The sequence below is a fragment of the Hyposmocoma kahamanoa genome, unplaced genomic scaffold (genome assembly GCF_003589595.1).
Source record: "Hyposmocoma kahamanoa isolate Upper Pololo Valley unplaced genomic scaffold, ASM358959v1 78, whole genome shotgun sequence".
NCBI classification, from domain to species: domain Eukaryota; kingdom Metazoa; phylum Arthropoda; class Insecta; order Lepidoptera; family Cosmopterigidae; genus Hyposmocoma; species Hyposmocoma kahamanoa.
Genome location: NW_020653945.1, coordinates 6,785,954 through 6,809,126, shown reverse-complemented (window position 1 = coordinate 6,809,126; position 23,173 = coordinate 6,785,954). Strand labels below are relative to the sequence as shown.

At 34.7% G+C, this 23,173-nt stretch overlaps 1 protein-coding gene across 1 annotated transcript in view; it reads left to right on the top strand.

The window, feature by feature from the left end:
- Positions 1-23,173, top strand: part of LOC113232961 (voltage-dependent calcium channel type A subunit alpha-1) — a 329,573-nt gene that overhangs the window by 59,754 nt on the left and 246,646 nt on the right. The window lies entirely within an intron of this gene.

Below are 23,173 nucleotides of genomic sequence, written 5' to 3'. Positions count from 1 at the left end.
ACCAGTTATGTCTAATAAAGTTATTTTTCAAAGGTTTTTTCATATAATTTTATTATTTGTTACGACTTTCTTTTCCTCTTTTATCATGTCTTACAATAAATCTTGTGGACCGAGACTTCTGCATTCTCATTTAACTTAGGCTAGGCAGCAGACCAATCACGCTTAGGAGAATATTTGAAATGTAATAAAAGCTTATAAAACTATTAAAAGGCCTATTATTATATTTGTTACAAATTTTTCAAATTAATTAACACAGGTTGCAAAGGTTCTATACTGTTTTTATACTGGGTATAACAACAGATACATCGCGGAGTATTATAGTTCAGGCAAAGGCGTGGGATGTACGTCGATATATTAGCATTGTCTCATCTGAAAGCACCCGCAAGAGAGCTAAGCTGGAGGAAATATTAAAAAGACAAAAATACCGACCACTTATTTCCTTTTTTATTTATACTCTTTGAAGTTGAACAGGCTATAGAGTCTGTTTTTTTCGTAGACGGAGTAAAACGACACAGGGTTGCCAGTTTTCGTAAAGTTTAAAATAGTTACGTAATTGATATTTATTTGACAGTTTTTCTATAGATATATGAAAATAGGCTTTTGAAAAGAAACAATGAAACAGTGAATAACAATTACCTTCTATATTCCTATTTTGACAGTTGTCAACTATTATCGTCATCAATTCCTAAAGTACAGAAGCACGTCCTTATATTAATGCGAACTATTTATTGCTCTGTTATAGATTGTACAATTACAGATAAAACAACAGTACGTGCATATAGCATCGGAAACATGTATAATCTTGATATGTATTTGTATGGATATTTGAAATAGGTATATTATTCGTTATTCTTATAACCTATTAAACTATTAAACTATTCTTATAACATCTTTGACCTCTAGCGGAACACTGATTTTCTCGAGTTATTTTATCGAAATACAGCTTTAATTTAGTAGTGGTTACAAATATTAATAATATCATACACGTATTTTTTTCTAAAATTTGTTTGAACAAAGTGTAAGTGTAAACCAGGACGAAGTTTACACTTATTGGAATATTTTACAGTAATAATAGTATTGAATAAGCGTAATCAATATTCAGTCGATAGTCGATATAGTATTTATCAACTGCAATCACTAGCGGGTGAATTTTTTCCACAATGAACGTGAAGTCCCAGCGCTCATTCTTTGTACAAAATTACATTAAAAAAATTAATGAATCTGAGAGCCAAGGGCTGATACCTAAGATTGTTTACAAATTGTGTTAACCAAATTTTCAACCTGTGTCGCTTAACCCCTTTTACCTTTAAAAATTTCAGTTTTTCTTGTAACCGCTAGGGGCAGATTACAATTTAAAATACACAATTCTCAAACATGCGATCTCTACACGGCGGCGGTACACACCTGGCGAATGCGCCGCGATTGCGTTGCAAGTGCGCTGCGTGCGTGTTACGTGCTCACTACACATGCGCTGCACGCGTTTTAAGTGTACCTCTGTGGCAAACAAGTAGCAAGTTTCAGTAGAACTTCTTGTGAAAGAGTTCGTCCAAGGGCGTAACTATTTCGGCCGCCAAGCATTAATGTGAGCAATTACTGCGTTCATGTTTTGAAGGGTAAGGGTGCTAAAAAAGCGTGTAAAATTTTGTCTAAAGCGCTTACTAGGTTTTCTTATGGAGCAACCCCGTTGTGTGCTACGGATTTACTGCAGCAATGGCCGTAGCACACGTTTGTGACAAAATTAATAATCACGGAATCAGTTATATTGAAACCTTATATGTGAGTATAGCGTATCTTCTATTATCGACCCGTACCTAATCCGGCAAGAGAGGAGCTGATGCACGCAAGATGTTAGACTAACCTCTTAGGTTAGGTGAAATTATAGGCACAAGGGACTTGTCAACTTATGTCCCAAGATGAAGGGCGCAGTGGCGCACAGTGCGCCCAAATTCATAATTCTTGGACATAGCAATAACTTGTGGAGTATAGAGCTAATTTAATTTTTTATGTGACAGATAATAACATTTCTAACTCTTAACTCAACTTTTATTCTTAAGTAATTTCTTGAAAAGCTGATTGTTTCAGAGAAAAAAAAATTTAGTTTTTTTTTGTTTCGTGAAATAAACATTTTATTTTTTATCTCGAAATGTAGGAAAATGTATTTATTTGCAATATAGGTCCAATCATTCTCCATCAAGAAAAAAATAATCTATCTGCAGGTACTTGCGGCTTTACGGGTAAAAAGGTGTCAAAATTTCAGATTTGTTATTTATTTTTTAACACAATATACTAGTTTCTACTTAATTTTCATGTTATTGTTATAACACTCTCTAAATTACACTAAAATTATTTTTTTAGTAGAAGTTCATGTATTAGCAATCTTGCCGCACCTTTACTTACAAAGCCGCAAGTACATCCAGACGGATTATTTTTTTCTACATAGAAAATGATTGGAACTATACTGCAAGTAACCCACGCATATTAAATTTTCGTATATTTTGAGATAAAAAATAAAATGTATATTTCTCCATACAAAAACAATTTTTTTTCTTCGAAACTATCAGCTATTCAAGAAATTATACGAGAATAAAAATTGTTAGGAATGTTATTATCTATCATCATATAAAAAAAAATTTGCTCGATACTCCACAAGCTATTCCTATGTCCAAAAATTATTAATTTGGGCCCACTGTGTGGCGGTGCCCGTCAGTTCTTTGCGATTTAAAGCTCTAAGTAGCACTGCAACTGTTATGGACAGGCATGTAACTTTCCATCAGGCGCACGACTTGTTCGTCCCGCCACTTGATATTATAAAAAAAATAGCACTTTTTTAAATTTAAATACCTAGTTGGTTTTCTTAATCGCCCTCAAATATTTGTGGAATTCTGTTCGCGAAATTTATCTAAAATCGGTTAACGGAAAGTAGATGAAATCCAATAAATCGGATTCATCACCTTGTTTACCACACTTGGAGGTAGAATATTTTCTTATTTTTAAATGGGACCATTACTGAGGTACCCCGTTTTCAATAAAACACAATCATTGAAATCGGTTCACAAATGTCTGAGTAACAAACATAACATACACAAAAACGCAGTCGAATTGAGAACCTTTTTTTTTTAATACGGCTTAAACCAAAGGTATGATGTATCTATGTACAAGGTTAAATTAGCTGGAAATTATGTCGACGTCTTAATTTTATACGTCATTAACTAACTTCATTGCTGAGAACGTCTTCTAGTACTTATTTGTTTTACAAAGGCGACCGAAGTGTCTAGTATAACTTATTAATGTAGTTCTAAGTTACAGTGACTCCTGAGATGACGCTGTGAAGTTTTGATTTTCCCTTACATATTTAATCTACTTGCAACCTAGTCTATGAAGTTAGGAAATATGAAAAAAGTTGACACTGAGTAGTCACTCATAGCAATCTTTCTTTAGAATTGTTTTTATGAAGTTTGTAGAACAATGTTTTTTAACAGATATGAAGTAAACAAACAAGAAAAGTCAGTTTATGCGAGTTAAGTAGTAAGTGATAAGTACAAATACTTTGGTGAGTTTGACAAGTTCAAGATGCCGCCTCAATGATCAAACTTACTTACCACTTACTACTCGAGTAAAGTGGCCATTAGAGTGCAAGTATATATTAACATTTTGCTTTTATTTATTTACAACTGCAAATTATAACAGACAAATAGGTAATACACTGAAACCCATGAAAATTAAGTAGTTAAACATATTTTACGTATAATAAGTAAAAAAATAAACAAAAACCCGATTGCAAAAAAGTTTAGTTGGAAAGATAAAAAAAAATATTCCCTCCTCACTATTTTGATTATTTTTATAGCCTATGACACTCCCACAATCAAGACTCTAACGACACCTCATATGCCAAAATCCATCAAGCCGTTTAGGCTGTACATGCACTTGAAAAACATAACCCTCCCGCAGTCACGTAAAAAGCAAATTAATTTTAGATGCGTAATTATAACACTCATTATTTCCCTTGATAGGTTTAAAAAATTGTTTGCGTTTATGTAAACGTGAGAAACATTAATTAAAACAATGATTACAAATAAAAAGCCGATTTTGCTTCCAAATTTTCGGTTGCCGTAACAAACCTGTTGATACCAACTCTGCCTCCCCTTTCTAGGGAGCAATTCCCATTATACAAATAATATTTGTTTGGTTCCGAAATCTGACTCAAATATAATACGAGTATTATATAGCAGCTAAGCCACCTATAATGGTGGAATTAATAATACCTGTACTGGTGGGTTTGTAAATTACAAGCTTAGCTATATAGCTGTTTGTTATTTATTTGATAAAGTACCTTATATACAATGTGATGGAATTTTTACAACCGGATTTAAACCAATTTATTTCGTGAAACGAAAACAAAACAATTTAAAACCCATGTAGCGCAGCTAATTGGGAGTTTATAAATATATATATATATATATTAGGGGTTAAAGTATGAAATTACCGTTTTATTGCAATAGGTTCTTTGAATTTTCATCTTCATGAAATCATTAGAATCTTCATGGTTTGAGGTTTTCGAATGAAACTTTTTTCAAATGGTTTCTGTGATTTTTTTTTTAAATTTGAAACATTTGAATATCGACTTTCAATTGTTTTTGTTATTCAATTTAGACAAGAAAGATGGATACTGCGAAAATTCGAGTGATTTTTGAATACGAGTTCCGACGCGGAACTAACGCGGCAGAAACAGCCCGCAATATCAATGCTGCGTTTGGAGAGGGGTCTACTAATGAACGCACTGTGCGATTTTGGTTTAAACGCTTTCGTGATGGAAATTTCGACTTAAAGAACGAGCCACGAGGAAGACCGCCCACACAGGTGAATAACGATGAATTAAGAGAGATAGTGGAAGCCGATCCTAGTCAAACTACCCAGGAATTAGCGGCATGGTTTAACGTTACCTTACCCACAATATTGACTCACTTGCGTCAAATCAATAAAATAAAAAAATACGAAAAATGGGTGCCTCATGATTTGACTGATCTGCAGAAAGAAACGCGTGTTGAAACTTGTGTTGCCTTGTTGAACCGGTACAGAAATGAAGGAATATTGGATCGAATTGTAACATGTGATGAAAAGTGGATTCTTTATGATAACCGGAAAAGAAAAATGCAATGACTGGCCCCAGGTCAAATGCCACAACAGTGTCCTAAAGCAAAACTTACCAATAAAAAGGTAATGGTAACTGTTTGGTGGTCTCAGCATGGTGTTATTCACTATAGTTTTCTCCGATCTGGTCAAGCAATAACGGCAGATGTCTATTGTGCCGAACTCCGAACCATGTTGACAAAACTGGCACTAAAACAGCCCCGACTCATGAATCGATCTTCACCATTATTGCTCCACGACAACGCGAGACCTCACACAGCACGAGAAACCATTTTGACCCTTCAGGAACTGCACTTAGAAACCATTCGTCATCCTCCGTATTCACTAGACCTTGCTCCAACGGACTACCATTGTTTACGTGATTTGGACAATTGTCTACGTGACAAGAAGTTTTCTTCCCAGGAGGCAGTACAAAATGCTTTCACACAGTTTGTGCAGTCTAGATCGTCGGAGTTCTATCGCAAAGGCATTAATAACCTTCCCATTAGATGGCAGCAATGTATAGATAATAATGGCAACTATTTTGATTAAATAAATTTGTTAAAAATTTAAAAAATAAACAATTTAGATTTTCAGTACAAATCGGCAATTTCATACTTTAACCCCTATTATTATAACAAGGGTAGATAACGAAGAAGATTTATCTAGGGCCTCTTTTCGATTGGACATAGTGCGAGTGTGGAATCAGGTGACGTATAAACGACCTGTATTTTATTATCAAGCAATATTAACATCTTCAAAGAATTTATTCTACGCATAAGAGTGAGGGAGACAGATAGATTGCGAGAAAAGTGTCATGTGTCCGAGAGTCCAGATATAGTCTGTTTTTCTCTCGTCCAGCACCAGTCAGGCTGTTCGCCACTTAGACTTCGTCAAGGTCCACCGGTTAAGGAAGCGCGCATTGCACGCCCTATTTCTCAGATGAGACGCTTTCGCCTTGCAGTTTCACTTCCGTACTTATAACCATTGCTTACCTATAAATAGAGGTCTTAGGTTTTCGAGATTTAATATTTTTTTCGGATCTACATAATCTGTATTTGTTTTTTCAAACAAACCAACGTTTTGGACCCTTTACAGGTCCCATGGCCACGGCTGATTGATATGGCAAAGTCATCGACCAGAACAAAGTGCCCAAAATGTTGGTTAGTTTGAAAAAAAAAAACTAATTTACGCAATTTAGATCAGAAATAATAATATCATTTCCTACATAAATATAGTCCAATTTCAACTTTCCACCGTTTCAGTAGCCTCACTGAATGATGATAAATTACAATCAATTCTGATATAAAAATGGAAGAATCATTCATTGCATTTAAAGAATGCATTCTGTAGTAGAATTCCTGAATAGGAATGGAATGTACAAAGGAATAAAGTAGTTTAGTTGATACATAATTAGGTAACAGCTTTTGATAATTATGTTCCTTATAATAAATAGTCTCTATTATTGAAATCAAATAATCAAACATAAATCTATTAAATTAACGAGTTTCCAAACAACAAACATTATGAAGGTATCGTTTAAACTAGGATTAGAAGAATCTTTGATGACAAAATTGATTCAATTTAATTGCGTACTCCTTGCTTTAGGAGATTTAAGCTGTTGTCAGTGTAATAAAAGGCATGTTGTCGTGAGCAACGTTTTTTCTTTGATCTCTTTATGCGACGTGACCGTCACATTTCTTTTGATAAAGCTGAAGTAATTTATTCTCGCTTTAATCATTTTGATCATCAAACTTCCTAGAAAATTATGTTTCTGCTGTCCATCTCGTTAGTACTTCCTAATTGATCACCTTCTTTGCCTAGCTAATTTTTCCATCCACCTCCAATACTATATCACAGACGCCCCTAAATATTCCTTAACTGTCACTAAATATTTTCGATTGTTTTCCTAAACTTTCAATAAGTTTTGTGATATGTCGTGATAGCCTAATGGTTTGACCTATTGGGCTCGCGGCTTTGAGTTTCTACACATTTATGTGCGAAATTTAATTTGAAATTTACCATGAACTTTTCGATGAAGGAAAATATCGTGATGAAACGTCGACGAAGGTTCACAACCCTCGAAAAACGTGTATGGCCCAAAACTCTCGCTTGAGATAAGACCCATGACCAGCAGTGGGACGTATACTTTAAGAAAATTTTAATAAAACACGCTACACGTACTTGGAAATTAGATTGCGCTCAATAAAATAAAAAAAAATTAGAACATTTTTTTTTCATTAGACGCCGTCGTGTCATGTAATCATTCTTGTAGACAATTTAATTTATGGTGGCTGGCAGTATAATTTTGTTTCATTGGGGTTTTTTCGATACATCGAGAGTTTACGGCTGCGGTTGTTTACTTCGCACGAATGACCCCACGAGCCTATCGGTGTTTACGATACGCTATTCTGCGACGTAATCGTGATGCGTCTATAAAATTGTGGAAACAATCTGTGAGATCTGTGAGCATGTTTTATGGTCTTAGCAAAGTGGTTCTTTGTCTTACACATTGTGTTCATACAATAATATTTATTTATTTATTTATTAGACCCCATCACATAAGTTGCTTTGATTCCAAAGTAACTAAATAAAGCACTTGAGGTTTGCTAATCGGAAACAATGACCGTACCACAAACACCCAGACCTGAGACACTATCTATATCTATAATAAAATTTATTTCTATAATATCTAGTGACGGGACGAACAAGTCGTGTGCCTGATGGTCACGCGCCCGTCACCTTTTTTTTTTGACGGGGGGGAAATCTTTATGGATACTCTTGAGCCCAGGTAGACTCAGGGGTTATGTGGGGACTCTCCCTCCAGACTGGAGGGCCTACCCCACTAAAACCCCCCCGGGTTTCCCTCTCGCCGGTTGAGTCGGCGCCGTGGGATCAGTGAACATTCACCACGACGCCGCCCGGACGCGCGCCCGTCACCTTAAGATATAAGTTGCAAGTTCTATGTGCTTGTAATATCACTAGCACCCTTACCTTTCAAAACCGGAACACAGTAATGCTGACATTACTGCTTGGCGGCAGAAATAGGTGAGGTGGCAGTACTACCCTGGACGAACTCTTTCACAAGGAGCTTTACTCCTACTAAACTATCTATATTGATCCGGCCGGCCTTAAATCCGGGACCTCATAGATGGCGACACCACTGGTTTGCAACCGGTGTGTAAGCCACTCGACCACGGAGGTCGTCATTGGATTCGCCAACAGAAATACACTATTAAACACGGACATAAAATAAGTTGTACTATTTGACACTTTTATATTTGTTTTACTTTTATTTTTGCGTCGCCATCGGACTGATATTTTACTCTTTCGTTTGTTAGTGCACAGAGTTATCGTCATTTAGAGCAATCTATTTAAATATTTTTATTTTTGTACGAAAGTAAAGTCTCATGAATTATTGAAAGATGCTAGAAATATAGTTAGTATTTAAAAAATAACCCTGTATGTATACTTTTTGAATTGCGCAGGGTATATTACGCGGGTTTTTTTATAGTATTCAAAAGAGTTTTAATTGGGTTGTTTAAAAAAACACTAATGTCCACTTGCATTCAACTTAAGTCGAGTCACCTGAGGAGAAGCGGGAAAACTGTTTTGCCAGAGCAAATGGTTTACGTATTTACCGTTAAATAACGGCCTTACAAAAAATATACGATACATCTAAGGATATTGTCTAAAGTATGTGCTAATGTGTTACACGATAGGATGTAGTTTATCCGATCGTATAAAATACTGAAAATAGGCTAAATTGAATTATTTAAGACTAAACTATCTAACGTTGTACATTTTTTTATAATATTAAGTGACGGGACGAACAAGTCGTGCACCTGATGGTAAGCTGTCCGTAACAGTTATAGTGCCACTCAGATCTTTAAATCGCAAAGATCTGAGAGGCACTGCCACTGAGCCCGTCACTTTGACACATACAATATGATAGAATTAAAAAAAGAAGAAAAAAAAACAACAGGTATGATAGAATTTTATTTAATTGGAATATGGCTTGTGTTAAAAAAGTCAAATGTAATGAATTATTTAAGAGTTTACTGTCATATTAAACTATACAACCGTAAGAATATATTTTACGGTTGACTTTGAAGTAGCGATCAATTTTTATAAGTTTTAAAATATCTGTTTGTCAAAAAAATTTAACTGTTGGTATCAATGGCGAGGTTATAAGATATTGGTACATTAATTACAAGATTCTAGAACTCTGACATCTGTTTTGATTGAAATTATGCAACTAAACGCATCGTAGAGTAATTAATTTTGGTGACAAATTACTATTTTAGCAAACAGTCAAATTTATATTAATTTCACAACATTCAAAGAGAATGTAACTACACACACTGGAACATTTCGAGGAACAGTAATAGAAGGCCCAAAATAATGCAATTTAAAAAAAAATGTGACCTTTTTTTATTGGTATTGGTTATTTTATTTATGTATTTAAGGTATAATTTGAAAAAAAATGGCGACTGTTCTGTCGAGGGATTTGAGGAAATTTAGTTTTAAAAGTTATTTATTTTTTAAAGTTTGATTCAATGAAAGTTAATTTAAAAAATTGATTGCGCTTTTAAAATTTTATTTAATTTCGATTTTTTTCAATAAAAGTTGAGTAAGATTGTACTAAGTCGACATTAAAAGATGTTAATAGAATTAATATAATCGTTATCTTGTGTATAGTATACATATATTTCTACGGTCTTAAGTGCGACATTCCGATCTTTCCTGCCTCCGAACACTCGTTATGTCAAACCCTGAGGGTCAATTTAAGTCCGTCGTGAGATTATGAGAATACCAAAAATATCGTCTATGGTTTTGCGCATTTCTCCACTGTAGCATTTTCACCATTGCACGAGAATTGGCCCCACGGGACCGAGCCTTGTCCTTAAACTATCTACGGACTCTACCTGGGCCCCAAGTTCGATCCTCTTTTTCATGCTTTATACCGTGTTGAATTTTACGTTACGTATTTAATAGATTAGTAAGGCTCCAAGAACGAATAAATAACTCATATATTAAATATTAATTTCAATGGTTCGGCGAATTTATTGTTGCGGAAAATTCCAAGAGGCATAGTAATGCCTTCATCTCTTCTCAGGTGTAAATACCTAAAGTACAATATTAGGTAACTGCTAACATAATCGATAGTAGCTGTTGCCCCGACCACGTTCCCGTAACTTACCCCTTTTTAGGGGTTCTTTTGAAAAACCCTAAAACGAGTGTTCATTTATTTTATATTCAAAGTATCAGTAGAGCTCCTTGTGAAAGAGTTCGTTCGGGGAATATTGCCACCAAGCAGTAATGTGAGCATTACTGCGTTCCGGTTTCGAGGGGTAAGGAAGGATGCTGCTGAAATTAAAGGCACGTGGGACTTGTCAACTTAGAGTCGCTTACCACCACGCGCAGGACTTCTTCGTCTTGAATGCTACAAAAAACACACTAACTCTTTGCCAATGCAAATCTTACGAAAACACAAAAATGTTAAGTAAAGATTTATGAAGTTTGTTTTGACGGTTCAGTGTAACAGTGGAACGAAAAAAGAAACAAAATTATAACAACACGAACAAAGTGGATTCATAAAAAATCATAAAATATTGCGAATAAAACAGAAAATGGCTTTATTGTAGATATATTTAATCAGTTTACGTTTATCACGAGATTTTTTTTAAACATAAGTCCGTCAAGAGATGGGCGGAATAATCCAAACTCTTGACTATTCTAAGATAGCTCAAGCTCTTGAGAGGGATGTTTTAAATATTTAAGCTTGTTTGTGAGTGTGGAGAATTTATTTAAACGGCAATAACTAAGATGCGATGCGCTATCTTTTGAGTAAAACGAAAAAAATATTATGCGCAATTTTTAAAGACCTCTGTGGTCGATTGGCTTGCACACCAGTTTTCATGGTGTCGCCATCTCTGAGGTCCCGGGTTCGATTCCCGATCGGGCCAGTGTAGAAAAACTTTCGTATATTGTCTCGGGTCTGGGTGTTTGTGGTAACGTGGTTGTTTCCAATTTCCGTAACACAAGTTTAAAAGCAATAGGGCTCCTTGTGAAAGAGTTCATCTAGGGAGTACTGCCGCCTTATCTATTTCTGCCGCCAAGCAGTAAGTAATGTGAGCATTTAGTTTTAAAGGGTAAGTAAGGGTGCTGGTGATATTACAGGCACATGGGACTTGTCAACTTATGTCTGAGGGTGGTGGGCGCAGTGGCAGTGCCCCTTAGATCTTTGCGATTTATAACTCTGAGTGGCACTGCAACTGTTATGGACAGGCGTGTCGCTTACTACCAAGCCCACGACTTGTTCGTCCCGTCATAATTTGGTATTATAAAAAAAAAGTATAAATATCATGAGGGTGCGCAAATATGGTTCAATAAACTCGTATGGTACAATAGTTTTTAGACGCATACATAGGTACCTACGTTGCAGCGGCGAGGCGTCCATATAGCTCGATTCCCATCGGCTTGCCTAAAATTTTCCACGTATCATCAAATATTATAAATATTTTAAAGTGATTTACTACATTTTGTGCCCAATTTTACATGTAGAATAATTAACCAGCGAAATAAAGTGTACTAGTTTGTGTGCTTACAAGTGTTGTGTTTATTTGTCGGGAATGCGCCACTTGTTAAGGCGAATGTTTTTTGTTTTGCTCCGGCTGTACTATAGACAATGTTCACGCCTCGCCATTGATATGTTCAAAACAGTACTTACCATCAATAAATCAGAAAATGAGCTTAAATGTTTTGATATTTTCTTCAAGATAAAAAAGAATAATGGCAAACTCCCATATATAAATTTTTGTTGACATGATTGGTATGCGTCTGTTTACGAAAAATATGTGAAAATATAGAGTTGAAATTTCTTAACAAATTTTATTTTGAGTTTACTATTCTGAGAAGTCTGGAATTAAAGATATTCCAGTTTGAAGTTTTGGAGGTTATGTGCTACGTAATTGAATAAAAATGTATTCCGTGTATTATTATATCAAAATAAACTACAGAAGCCTTAAACAGAGTTAATAGAAGCTGAATGGTGGCGTGGGTTTGTGACGTGACGAAAGTTCAGAGGAAATTATTTTTTAAACTGATATGGTCAAGATAAATGAAGTTAAGCCATAACAAAAAAACTGAGTTAATTAATACATACCACAGACTATTGCACTGGTACCTCGGACACAAATTATTTTTTGTGAAATATGCCATCCATCCCTGATTTCGGGAACTTGTCAGTTTTACCATTTCCTCGCGTGGCATTTTGGATAAGGATTTATCTACTTTATTTTTTGTAATGAAGTAGTTATATTCTTATTACAAATCGGTTGAATCAGTACATTTGATATTACGTGTATTAACTTAATGTGGACCATATCCATACCTAAATGTTGAAATTCTTTTCTTGGCGGTTAAATGGCGCTCAACATTATGAAACTAAGAAACTGACAGTTGTAGATATCAGCCATTCGAACTTCTTTTAAATATGATTTTATTTCCAGATTTGGATAGGCCGCTATTATAATTTGAAAAACCTAATGAATTTATTTTATTCAAACATTGTTCTTTAATCTCGTTTTGTTATTTTGTTGATTTTTAACGTTGTTTTGTGTTATATGACTAAAATTTTTTATTTTTACGGACTGTTCAACGAATAAGTACAAATTTAAAAAAAGTAAATAATGTTTTTTTATTGAATGAATGAATTAATGAAATATTCTTTATTGCACATGAAAATTACTATGACAACCCAGAACAGTAATGTTTATTATTATTTTCATTTAACTGCCTCCGTGGCCGAACAGTTACCATGCCGGACTGCCACGCAGAGGTCCCAGGTTCGATTTCCGGGCCGAGAGAAATAGTTGTATTGCCTACAATTATTTCTCTCGTGAGTTTGGGTGTAATTTGTGGTTGTCTATGTGTGTGTCCATGGCACCCGCGACACAGGGTTTCCCTAGTGCGGGGCTATGTTGAACGTGTGCGTTGTTTATTATTATTATTATTATATAAGACTTATTTTTATCATGTGCTACACTACGTCATGACGATATTCATTTGTCTTCTCAAACTAAACGCGTAAAGTTGCGGTCTCACCAACTGCGGGCGACTGCTTATGTTCGGCGCAAGGGTGCGCCTACTGGAAGGTTGATGTTACTGAGCTACGGAACGACACAGGCAGATCTTAAGATTTTTCAGAAAAATTCGTAAGGTTCTTTGTAAGAATAATTGTATATAATGCCGTGAGTAAAATATCGTGGTATTCAATAATCTTGATAGTTGAAATCAGTGTTTTATATTTTAAAATAAACGATTTCTTTGACATTCCCATTTGTTTATGTCATTTACTATCACTAAAGCATCATTAAGCTTTCGATTTACCTATTATCCAATCGTCGAAGTGATTTGAATTTACATCAAACTAACCCAATATGGGATCTGATTTGCATCACATTGATTGAGGTCTGTACCTAGAGAATTTGATTAATGACTCTCCAGATGGAATTTGGCGCAAAAATATCAAAGTCAAAGACGAAAAAGAAACGATAGATTACGTCTTCCCTTCGATTTGCATAAATATTATCAAATTACATTTTTCTGTTGTGGTATTCCAGTTTGTTTTTATTGGAAATTCGTTTGTTTTTGTACAGTGTAGCTACGGTATTAAAATGTTTCTTTTTTGCATAGAAATTGTAAGGTATTAAGACTGCTCTGTGAGTGTGCTATATATGTTATATATAAATCAAGTTTTATCTTATTTTGGTAACTCGTAAAACTAAAGGACATTTTGCAGATATAGTAATAATAAGTTCGTTCTATGATGATGATGGTGATGATGTCAGTTTTGTATTGAGGTATCTAATTTGTTAATTATACGGCCCTAGAATCTTGTAATTTTCAACAAGATTTATGTATGTGTTTTAATAAATGTAATATAATTATGGATTCATTTTCTATTTTGTGAAACAAGCTCTACTAGACATAACTGGTTGAAGACTGTACCACCTCAGTCAACCGTGACCATGGGACCTGTAAACGTCGGTTTGTTTTAAAAAACAAATATACGCGATTTAAATCCGGAAAAATAGTTACATTTCCTAAACTCTACTAGTTTGCTGTAATCATTAAATACAAAGATCGTACACCAATAAAAATTCCTTCAACCCGACTGGCTTCGAACCTGTGACCGCGGAATTCCGTCTCCATTGTTCCAACTAAACTACAGGCAGTTACCATGACAGATATTCCGCCAGAGGTTGGCCCCTACTATATATATAAATAAAACAAAGATGCAACTTGTTATGATGACAAGTGTTTTACGTACATATTATACGACTTTTTTGTATATAAACACTAACTCTAATTTTTGCATTAATTTTCAAAACTGCCTCTGTGGTCGAACGGTTACCACGCTGAACTGCCACGGAGAGGTTCCGGGATCGATTCCAAGGCCGAGAGAAATATTTGTATGGGCGAAATTTACTTCTCTCGAGTTTGGGTGTCATTTGTGGTTGTCTATTAGTGGTATTCCTGGTGCGGGGCTATGAGTGTTATTATTATCTTAATAGCATTATTATCATCATCATCATTTCAGCCGAAATACGTCCACTGCTAGACATAGGCCTCCCTCAAAGAACGCATCAACGACTTGTACCGTGTTGCTTGCATCCAGCGGATTCCCGCAACCTTCACCAGGGGGTCGATTCAGAACTATACAATAACTCAGTTGTCGACCGATTCGATTTGATATCGTACGATTTGTTTTAATTTTTATTCACAACACCTGAATCGAACGTCAAACCTTCGTATTCGAAACCGAACCGAAATCCTGTCACATCCGTACGATTAGTCGAATTTCTTGACCGGCAAAGGCCGCAAACGTTTCAGAACGTTTTCAAAGAAAAACTATTTAGAACACAGTTATCGAATGAAACTTACTGAACGTCCTATTGTTTACAAAGCGAGAATGTAATATAGTAATATCTTACTATTTTAAATCGAAATCGAATATTTAACTCAAACGTTCTGAATAGCTAGGAAAGCGCCATGCGATTCGAGATCGATATTCAGTCGAACAATTCGGTAAAAATATCGAAGAGTTCTGAATCGGGGTCCAGGTCATCGGTCCACCTTGTGAGTGGTCTGCCCAAACTGCATCTTTCGGTACGCGGTCGCCACTCGAGAACTCATTGACTCTATCGGCTATCTATTCTGCGAGCAATGTGTGTGCCACTGCCCTTTAAGTTTTCCAATTTTTTGGGCTATGTCGGTTACTCAGTAGATTGTAATAGCATAAACGTAGTAGTGTAAAATCTACACAATTCCTTTTTTTTTCCAACAAAGGTTTACTGTATAGTAGCTCATGTGGCAAAGTAATTGCCTCAAAAAGTACATAACAAGAGATACCTATCAAATGTCCCTATTATACTTATTGAAGCTCGTTTCTCGGAGGACTCCTTTCTTATAAAGGCGGTATTAGTAAAAGGAAGTCCTTCAAAGGCTAACTTATTACCAAGCGGCACAAAGAATGAGGAGCAACAAAAGTATTGCCAACAAAAAACACACCTAAAGGAGTAGTGATAAACCCTGAGTAGCAAATGCTTATGTTTTATGGTCAATACATAGGGTTTTTACGTATTGTCGAAAGAAAAAATAATTATCATATGATATCCCGTTACAATAAGATTATCCACATCACCAATGGTGTGTATATATAAACCTAATTCTGTATGAGTTCCTGTCAATCGTGATAATCATAGTTATAGTAACATGTGATGATGTAATCTGTTAACTGGTAGGTGGGTAGGTTAAAGTTATAGCAGCTTTTAGGACCAAAATATTATACTAAAAGTCTTCTTCGGAATCTACTTTAGAGGCTTGTAGCTATTTAGAAGAAATCCCAAAATGCCTATGCGGTTAATTACGGGGTACCGAGAGAGTAGTAACGAAATTGCGCATCAGATCTTCATGGCCCCGTGAGCTCTGTTGGGCTTGAGTGGAAGACGGCGACAGTGCGGATTAATTCCGCGTCGCCACGACTCTTCCACGAGAGCGCTCAATCGAGTTGCTGTCGGACGCGTTCGGTGGCCTTTCCAGCGGCTATTTTGTATATGGCATATTTCGTCAGTGTTTCGTAAGAAGGGCGAAAGCGCCATTTCGAAAAAAAATCGGGTAGCATGTTTTACGTTTTAACGATTGTATTTTTGGGTAAAATATTAACGTCCAATATTAAATTTTGGTTTTAAATAAGTTTTAAAATCGAATTTAAAACAGGACGCACTTAAATATTTTAAAACAATCGTGAAAAACTAAAACATGCTCAACAGAAAAATTTTAAAAATGGCGCTTTCGCCCTTTCTACAAAACACCGACGATATGCTCTCGGCATCATCGTCGTTTAACCCTCGTGTATATTGGTTACCGTCATCAAAATGTTTGGGAATGATGATGCATTAATGTGTGACGTACGTCGTCGCTTAGTGTCGTTGGAGGCGGCTTGTTTGAAGCTTGTTTTTAGATAGACTTACTTCCAGCAGTGGAAGTTGCTAGAATGGTCTAAAATCTATTTCTCAAGACTATTTATACTAGATATATTTCTCACAGATGCCGCTACGGCAAGAAAAGTCGGTATAAACCAAAAACGACGATTGGCAACAAGCACATACAAAAATTCGTAATGTCTGCATCTGCCACGAATTGCCTGAAGGCGCTGGTTCTAATCCAGCCGGATCGAAGGAAGTTTTTCTTAGTGTTCGATCTTTGTTTTAAGAATTATAACAAACTGGTGGAGTAATTTCACAAAAAAGTAATTGAATATCATGGAAGTAAAACATCCTGACCTTCAATAAAATTCAAAAAACAACTACTATGCTGCTAACAACTTTTTAAGTCCTATTCACATAATATACAATCATTTTGTACGCACTATTTTCTACTTTCTGCAGTCAGCTCCCGAATCCAGTTTTTTTTAAATTGCAGTCAGTTGTAAGGCCTAAGTATCCCAAGTAAGAGCGATGCCACATGATGTGTTGTGTCAATGCGGCGATGACGCGACGTTGCGTTGTAACGTTGCGTTTTACTCTTAGAGGATGGAAAAAAATAAAAGAAAGGAGCTGCCCTAAGTACAGAATCAACGTGCATATTACCAAAATTTGAAAGTTACAAATGGCGGATTTCTTTAGTGTTGTACCATAATCTATCGATAAGTCATTATCGACATGCAAATGTATGGCTTGAATTTTTGTTTCTTTAGTTTACTGTAACCAAAGTATGCCTAAACAAACACAAGTCTGATAATTTAATCTCGAGTGGTATATTATTATAAATGTCAACACACATTTTTAAACTTCAAAAAAAAATTATTTTCAACATTACAACTGGTAACTTATTTAGTAAAAGTCACCAAACTGCTGTGCAGTTTGTTGGCGACATGCGCATTCTTGCTTAATTATACCTACTTTACTTGTAATTAACATTACGTAGTATTAATTGTACTTACTAAATAAAATATAAAAATTACTTTAAGAGGTACGCCTTTAACCTACATTTTAGTACATATTTACATAACGTAAACCAATAAACCTAAATAAATAAACCTAATACCAATAAACCTAATGATGGAATAGCATTGTCATGTAATCTAGTTACATTTAAAGTTCTGTTAAAATTTGACTCTTCAAAATGAAGCGAAGAAATGAAGATGGTCTTTGATCCAACGTTTATATTCGGCAGTCCTATGATTTCCAACCATTCTTTCTTCCTTTTTTCATTTCTAGGAAAACTTGAAATAATAATAATAAAACAATAAAAACCTCATAGTGAATTGTTTTAATAACAGAATATCGATAATATGTATGCTTACAAGATCAACACTATCTCAAAATAATCGTTAACAACAATCATCAAAATATACAAACAAACAGGCAATCTAAAGTAACAAAAGCAAAATTTGGCAAGATTTATAAATAAACTACTTAAATAAGTCTAATTACATAAAATATTCGGGCTATTGTGTGATTTATAGACAAAAAAATAACACATGCCTGTGCAATGTAACATTCGATTGATTTGCAGTTTTTCTAAAGCCGCATCCTTTAATGCTGCAGCGTCGCATTTTTATTAATACCTAATTATTCTCACTGTCAATATTTTTGTCCAATTTAATTATAATACATGTGAATAATTCAATAATACATTTGGAAAAACATTTGTTTTGACATTTGATGTACTTCCCTTTGACAACGGTATCATGTACCTCATGTACTTGAAATGGCCACGGTTGGCATTTAAAATGACGTTACGAATTTTCGATTCCCGTGTTTGACACAGACCAATGTAATGCTATCTCTTTTGGCTTAAGACGGCACGTAATAGTTAAACAAAGACAATAATATGTTTATGTTTTCGACGACGAAATGCATCATATACATATAACGTCTGATTTATATATGTCAACGTAACATGTCCTTTAGTTTCCATAGTCTAAGGTTTTACTACACACCTATAAATCAAAACGACATGCCACAAGTTGAAATGACGCAACGCCCGTGTGGGATCGCTTTAAGGCCTTTTTATTCTGGTCATAAGCGACACGCATTAAGCAGGCGGTATACAAAAGTCGTGTTTGGCGACAAAATTACATATTTTTTGAGGTTATTCCTCGCAGCGACGTGGTATTACGGGTACAAATTTGATTTACATTACACGTGGAAAGGTGTTGGAACATTACAATGATTAATTTCCTTGAGTGATTTGGTTGTATGCGTTGTATGTATGTTGGTTGAAGAGCTAAACCCACAGCCGGGTTATATAAAAAAAAAAGACTTTCCCAAGATTTCAATATCAAATAAAATCAATTTTTGTAATTGTAATGTACTTACTCATCATCGGATATATTTCAATAGTAACATGTGTTTACAAGCATTAAGTAAGAAAAATAAACCAACTCATCATCATTCACAGCCCGACTTCACCCACTTCTGGGTGTAGGTCTCCCGTAGTTTGTGCCTTCCACCACGATCCTGTGCTAATCTCACCCATATACTGCCCGCAACTTTGATAATGTCATCCATCCATCTCGATTCGCAAGAAAGAAATAGATAAAATAAATAAGACCGTAAATAAATATATTGCAGTAATTATAATACAAATATATTATTAAATACAATTAAACAATACAGAAGTCCCAAAATATTTAGAAGAAAAAACAATTCAGGTTATAAACAAATAATTAAATTTAGGGATGAAATTGGCCATATAATTACAGGCCGATTCGAGTTACATATTGCGCGTCGTTGAGGGGTTTTACAGGAGCTTGTTCTTACTTCATCAATATTACCATGTGAAGTCAGTAACGCTCTATTTAATTCAACTAATTACGTATTAATTTCACAAGGGAACAAAATAATACTTTTTTATGTTGCATGAAGTTCTGTAGTTCTTGTTCGAGGTTGCTGATTAAACATCTACCTTCATTTTTTGCATCACCTTTAGTTTTTGAGATACACCTATTAGCCAGACTCTAAACGTAGCCTGTAGGACTAACACGACAGAGTGCGACTTGCGAAAGTGCGAGATACTGCTATACTCGCATAGAGATCTCGCGCTTTGTGTGGCTCTCGCGCAAGTCGCGCCCTGTTGTGCTAGTCCTATTGAAGTGTGTACTTATGCATAATGGTAATAAAATGGGTTCTTTGCTGATTACACATTCAACTAAAGTTAAAGAAGAAGCTTCTGGGTAAAATAAAGTACAATTAACACAGGTGACTGATATGTGTAGATCTAAAAATTGTTAATTTTCTTCTAGAACAACAAAAAAACATTCTTGCTTAATTTGTCCGTGTCTGTGAAACAATTTGACAAAGCTCTGTTCTTTTTCTATTTTTAGAAAACATCTCTAAAAAGTTCCATAATTTGATGGTCCTCAAATAAGAAGGATGAGCAAGAATGAAAACTTTAGTAGTTATATTACAGATATTGAAAAAATGCCTGGAATGAATTTGTTTGGATTGCACAAAATTTTCTGGGAAACAAAAACGATGACAGTTATGCAGAGCACGTTGAAGAAATGTTGTCACACTTCCAACACCTTGGTTGTAGTATGAGCATTAAGGTTAACTTCCTCGAAGCCATTTGGACCGTTTTCCTTAAAATCTTCGTGATCTTAGTGTAGAACAAAGGGAATGGTTTCATTAAGATGTTAGTACTATGGAGGAGCAGTACCAGAGTCGCTGATGGCGGATTACTGTTGGAGTATTGAAAACCAAGCCAAGCCAGAAAATCCCATAAAAGATTTTTTTTGATGAGGAGTAATTATATTTAAAATATTTTCCTTTTATAATTATTTTTTCTTGAAAATCGTGTTTTCTTTATATATCAAAAGCTGATACAAAAAATCTGACTTCAATCTGATATCAGCACCAAAAATATATACATATGACAAATATATAATATTTTATGCAACAAAAATGCTGTTTCCTCCTGTTATAAATGAGTGAATGAGTGATAACGTTTTTAAAAAAAAATATTTTAAAATTGAATTTTCAGTTATTCAACACAAAATGAGGATATTCATTATAGGTAATTGAATTAATGTGGCTACAAAGAGGGCATATAACTATTCACTAAACTCGTAGAAGACTCATTAGCCAGTCCGCCATAAAACACCTCGTATTCTCATGTGACCGCTAACGACGAGGTGCCAACCCGTGCTTGACAAATGTCCCATTACTTTCGAAGTTAACAATTATTGATAGAATCTTTAGGTCTTTTGTTGTGTAACTTTTTGAACAAATATTTTTTTATTCTATATGTAATTCCACGAATTTTGGAGGTCGGTGTTTTAGTGCTCTGTACCGAGATTATTAGACATTTAAAATTTATCTCAAGGTCAAATAAAATATGATAAATAAAAAACGACGATACAACGTAATGTCTTTCTAAAGCAATGTTTGTGCAAACATCTTATCCAAGATGTAAGTTTATATTAAACGTTAGTTATATGAAGTGAATTACTATATTAAACGAGTTTATAGGAAGTAAAATTAGGCCAATCAAGCGTTATGTGAATAATATTCATATGATATATTAGGTACACACCCCAATAAAACTTATCTGTCGTTCTTCTCTAGCAAAACGCTTTTAACTATTGTAATCTCAGTACAGAGTACTAAAAAACCCACTCAGAAATACGTGGAATTACATATATTTGCCAAGTTTTATTGAAATATCCCCTAGATCGTTACTATACAGGACTTGACACAGGAGATAATAAAAATCGGTTCTCACTACTCAAAGTATATTGAGAGAGAAAAACGCCTTGAATTGGAGAATAGCAACACCAACCATTAAAATAATTGCTCCTTAAGTAAAATTTAGGCGCTATTTATAAAAATGAATATTCATGCGTGATCAGCCACCCTTAGAGGTGGATGATTTTCTTCAAAATGAAATGGGACCACTATGGAGGTACTCTCTTTCCAACAAAAAAAGAATCATGAATATCGGTTCACAAATACCGGAGTTATCGCGTAACACACATACAAAAAAACATACAGTCGAATTGAGAACCTTCTCCTTTTTTGAAGTAAAAATATAGGCTTTAAGTCCTTTATTTCTCATCTACAAATTAAGTTCCAGTAAAGTGTTAAGAGTGATCTTAAAAATAAAAATACAAATATATTATTTTACGATTGTATAACATTGATATTGTATACAATCGTAAAATAATAAATTAGTAGCTGTAAATCCGTCCTTAATACAATGTTGCACACTGTTTTAAAATTTATAGGAGGACCATTACGATTTAGTCCGTCATTCAGTTAGAGAATAAAAAAGACCATATTTCTACTGACAACATTAATTAAAAGTCAACACTAGCTTAACCATTACAGGATCGACAAGTAATTTGTCAACCTAAATAAATACATTTAAATTATACACGATTGATAAACCAATCATCAATGTTTTATTCAATATATCACTTTGTAAACACTCTTTAAGTGCGAAAGAACAATATAAAAATCATAGTTAAAAGATTTCGTTAGCGTCTTCAAATGTCTTATTTGCAAGTTTGAATAAAATAAATTCATTAGGTTTTTCAAATTTTAATAGCGGCCTATTTAAATCTGGAAATAAAATCATATTTAAAAGATACTTTAATGTCGAGTTCTTAGGTTTTCGCGATTGTTATACATAGGAATGAAACTATTTTTCCGGATTTAAATCGCGTATATTTGTTTTTTCAAACAAACCGACGTTTCGGGCCCTTTACAGGTCCCATGATCACGGTTGACTCATACGTTGATACTTTAATGACTAATTACTATGTAACCGGACTGATATCTACAACTATCAGTTTCTTAGTTTCTTAACGTTGAGCGACACCTAGCCGCCAAAAAAGGAATTTTAGTACTGACAAAAAAGTTCCCAAAATCAGGGCTAGATGGCACGTTTCACAAAAAAATAATTTGTGTCCGAGTTACCAGTGCAATATACTGTGGTATGTTCTTAATTAATTCAATTTTTTGTTATGGCTTAACTTCATGCCTTTTGACCATACCAGTATACAAAATAATTCCCTCTGAACTTTCGTCACGTCACAAACTCACGGCACCATTCAGTTTTTATTAACTTTGATATAATGATACACCGAATATATTTTATTCAATTACGTAACATATAACCACCAAAATTTCAAACTGGAATGTCTTTAATTCCTAACTTCTCAGAATAGTAAGCCCAAAACAAAATTTGTTCAGGAATTTCAACTCTATGTTTTCATATATTTTTCATAAACAGACAAATTATATCAACAAAAATTTATATGGCAGTTTGGCATTGTCCTTTCGTTACAAAGTATGTTTCTACTACCTCGGTGAATAGGGCTTTTTGAAATGTTTTTCTTAGTACTCAGAACACAACGGAAGATATTTTACGACGGAAAATTTGAAAGGGAAACACAATATAACGTAAACATACAATCGTTCAACTGGTCAAGTACGACCTGGGTTGCCATGGTGAAGGCGACCACACA